This window comes from Pteropus alecto, unplaced genomic scaffold (genome assembly GCF_000325575.1).
Source record: "Pteropus alecto unplaced genomic scaffold, ASM32557v1 scaffold75, whole genome shotgun sequence".
Classification (NCBI taxonomy): domain Eukaryota; kingdom Metazoa; phylum Chordata; class Mammalia; order Chiroptera; family Pteropodidae; genus Pteropus; species Pteropus alecto.
In genome coordinates, this window is record NW_006440638.1 from 3,679,237 (window position 1) to 3,683,898 (window position 4,662).

Genomic DNA, 4,662 nt, shown 5'->3' on the forward strand with positions numbered 1-4,662 from the left:
TATAAATATTTTATAAATTTATAAAAATATTTATAAATAAATTTATAAATATTTTACATATATAAAGTTTGAATGGTATATTTTCATCTTTCAATCTTTCGCTCACATTTGAAACATTGAAATGCTAACTTGATCTTTTCAAGTTATAATTATATTTAACAATGTAAATATAAGTATATTGTATTTAACTGACATCAGCTATTTGACTTAAATAACTTTAACAAACTCAATGTCAGTATTCTGCTTTTATACCTTCCTCAGTTCTTTCTGTTCTAACTGAAAGTTTACTATTGTCAAAAATCCAGAAATAGCAAAAATAAAATCACCAAATCAATAAATAGTATTTACTAAGAGTTTATTGTGCGTATAAAAATAGTTCGAGAACTGGGAGCTTTCAAATTCAAAGACGGACATGAAGCTCAGGTGCATGAAGTTACAGGATAATTTATGAAATGAAAATGAGCAAGTTGTTAACCTTTACAATGATTAATTATTACAATAAGGGCTTCCAGATGTCAGGGGATTGGTTAAAAGTGATTATCTCATACCGCTTTTTGGAAGAGGACTTAAATTTCTTACATAGTTGTCAGAGACATTTACAATAAATAACCTAAGTTAAGTTTTGGTTGTGCTCATGAATCAAGCTAGATTTAGTTTTATTTACACGGCTTAAATGGTTTGCTTAGAGAATTTTTAAGTCTGGTGTCCATTTTGTATTTAATTCTAATGCTCTAATTTAGGAGGCGGAGTTAATAATTATTCTTTAAAACCTGCATTTTCAAAAGTGAAGACTGATATTGGAGGATATATGCCTCGTTGGACATACCTTTTGCCATGATGTATTCAGTAATTCAAATATTACATTCTCAATTACTTTCTTCTTATTGTAGAAGTAGAAGGTGTAGAAGGTGTTCTCCCTTAAGCAATAGTTCAAATTCAGAAATTACAAATATTCAGAAACTTCAACAAATATTGACATGCATTTCAAATCATACCCTTTTAATCACTGGTTCGAATACTTATGTAAATGCATTAAAATTGTATTTATAATAAAAAGATTATAAACACTACATTTGTGGCATAACATTACTATTCTACTTACTTATGTACTTCTCTGGTTATATCCTGATTTTCACTTTAAGACTGAATGAGGCATTGGTGCACCAGGATAATTAATTGTTGGTTTCCACTGTCTTTTAGAATTTATAGCATACCAGTTTCCTGTTCAAAGACTTTTAACACCTATTAATTTAAATATAAACAAATCAGCATGGGATCTCAGATCTTCAGAACATGGCTTCAGCATCCCATTTCAGCCTACTTGCCAACAACCACCTCCAGCATAGAATTGACATTTTATCCAAACAGAAATTTTTCTTGCTCTTTTCTAAGTATAATTCTTCAACTCCAATGTCTGTGCCCTTGCTCTTACTATTCCTTTGCTCATGAAACGTCTTACCTCTCTAACTGGTTTAATTTAACCCATTCTACAAAATCCAACACTGTCATTTTGGGGAAGACTAGATACTTTAGAAAGAGTATAACCTTTCTTCTTTCATATTTCATAGAAATCTATTCTGGACTCTGTTACAGCAATTGTCACTTTCTGACTTGTGTTATTACTTTTGTATATCTATAATTCCTTCACTATTAGACTGTAAATTTACTGTTTCTTTATCTTTATAGACCAAATGTGCTCAATGGATATTCTCTAAAAATTGTTCTTCAACTGTTAACTCTGGAAAACAACATTTATGCTTTGATTTGTAAGCTTTAAAATATATTTTAAACTCTTTTTTCATGCATTATTTAAACTTATACTTGTGCCTAAAGAAAAGACTCATATTTTAGCCAATTATTTTGAAATATTGTTAACTTTTGCTCAAAAGTCATTTAGTAGATTATTTTTTTTTCTCTTGTGCTCTACTATTATTACTTTGCCTTAAGTAAATTTACAGAGCCAAAATGTTACATTAAGGGATAGTACTTTCTATGTTATTCTTATCTAATTTTTCCTCCAATAAAACAGGTTTTTAAAACTTTAGAAATGTTTGGAATGGATAATATCAATTTAATAAATCAGTAGGCTGTTGTAGTTTTAAGTAAATGCAAATTTACATGATGCCATATTCTTTGCATTTTTATAATTTTGTATTTTTTAATATAAAGAATAACTGAATCTAGAGTGAATTAGTGCTTACTGGTTTTATATTAGTCACCATAAGTATATCATACTTCTGTATTTATATATCAATTATACTTCAGTGTTATACTTTAATAAGTTTAGGGGCATACTAGAAGATATACACAAGATACTCTTGTGTGTATGTGTGTGAGAACTACATCAAGGATATTTTCTTCTAAGAAATTGGAGTAAATTGAACTACACAGCCTAACAGAAAAATGATAAAATTAATTTTCATTAATTAAACTCATCAGAGTTTGGGGCCTTTGCTTGGGCCTGTGTCTTTTGATTCCATTATAAATTTGTATCACTTTCTTTAAGTATAACTTTTTAGATTCCATATTCAATTAAAGAATGAATGACAGTAGCCTAAATAAAATGAGGTAAAAACTGCAAAAACTTAATCAAATTGTCACCTCAAGCAAATGAATATAAGGGAGGGTTCTTGTCCAAGTGTGAAAAGAGCCTGGCATTGATGAAACTTAAAACAAAAAGCCACTCACATGAAGTTTTAGCTGTAGATATTAAGGATATAATATTTTAAATATAGCCTTTAGGTCCCACAATGTTTCAATTTCTCAGTGTCATAGGTTTGCTTATTCTGATAATAATGAATAGTTGCTGATACATTAACAGCAGCCCTAAAACTTTGTTTTTTTCTGTAGAAAGAATTAGTTAAATCTGACAACCAGCTAGTATTCAAACACTTGAATCTGAATAAAAGACTTTTAATAAATTTCTAGACATGTTTGTAGCTTGCAATTCAATGGCTTGGAAAATACTATTGTTTGAATGAGTTTTCTCAGCAGAAAATCTGCATCTGAAATTAAAGATCATAATTCATTATAATTTTTATAACATTTGATGGGAAAACATTGTCTTGGAAATTCTTAGGAATTATAGTCTATAGAAAGCTACTTAACAATCACATTAGTTTATGGGTCATGTAAACATTATCATATATGAGATATGCAGAATATTTTTTTTATTTTCAGGGAGGTGGTATTATACATAGACATTGTTTGTTTGTTTTTTTTCACATGATGATTTATTGAATCAGAAGGATGGCTCCTGCATTGACTGTAGCATCTATTACAGGAAATTTATCATAGGAGCTATCAAATTTTGAGAAAACAGTTTTTGGAATTGCATTAAAATATTCTGAATATTTTGAATGTGCCTGGCTGGCACTTAGTAAATTTTGGCTTAAGTAAAAATTCTATTAGTGCTTCTTCTAAACAATATAATGTATTCTTCATTACAACTTCTTCTTCTCATGACTCCTCTAGCATCACACACTTTTCTACCAACCCCATGATCCCCACAGGACAATATATTTTCCCTTGGCAAAGGAGAGAGAAGACTTTATGAACAGAATCTTGACAATAAAAGGGATTGGACCTTATAATATAACAATCTTATATAAATACACTTACTTACGCTTCTCCACAAGTCACTCATGATAAATTACTAATACAATTATGATAATTTGCAAACATGTCTTTTTAACTAAAACTCTATCTGCACTCTATTGATTCATTCATAGCTTTTTTTAAATTTATGTTAACTACATATTTTGTGCAAAGGTCATGGAAAGATAAGTGCATAAGCAACTAATTATAAAAAAATAATGCTTTTTTAAATAACAGATGTGCATTAAAAGCTATGAGAGTATAGAGGGAGAAATGACTAAGAGAACTAGACCATCTTCATAGTGGAGAGACATTTGAACAATTGTGATTAGAGAGTAAAGCACAAGCACAATTGAAAAGAAAGACATATTTGAGAAAATATAAGAAGAATAAAGAAATAAAAGTTTTTGAGAAATTTAGATTGTGAATGAATTTGGATGTCACCTTAAAGCAGAGCTATCCAGAAGTTGCCTGTGGTCATCTCTGATGTCTGTCCTCTGGGAATTCTACTTATGGCAACAATATTGACTATGGCCTATGAAAGATCCTATGACTAGGACACAATAGCCCTTGGAAAAAATTTATGTGTATTGATTTTTTTTTTCACTTTTTAGTTAGATTTAGACATTTCTTTTTATGTAGTTAATAGACTAGAATAATTTGTAATACAATCAGTGTAACCAAGTCAGGTAATCTGAGGGAAAATGTAAAATAAACTTCAATCTAACAAGTGACATCATATAATGTGACTTAAACAGTGGCATGGTTTAAAAAATAAGGGGCCAATGATGAATAATGATCTGCATGATGATGAATAATGTTCTGCATGATTCTAGTACTAAAAAGTACAGAGATAACTATGAGTAATCAAGAGAAAAATTTGGTCCTAATTAACAAACGGCAAGTGTTTACATATATCTGGCAGAATATTTATTTGAATATTGGAAATAAGCTAAAGAGATTACTGGATGTTCCTCGACTATAGTCATGGGCTTGACTTCTTATTGACTAAATAATTTCTATACCCATAAAGGAGGGGCAAAAATTAAATTGTAGGTTTTTGTC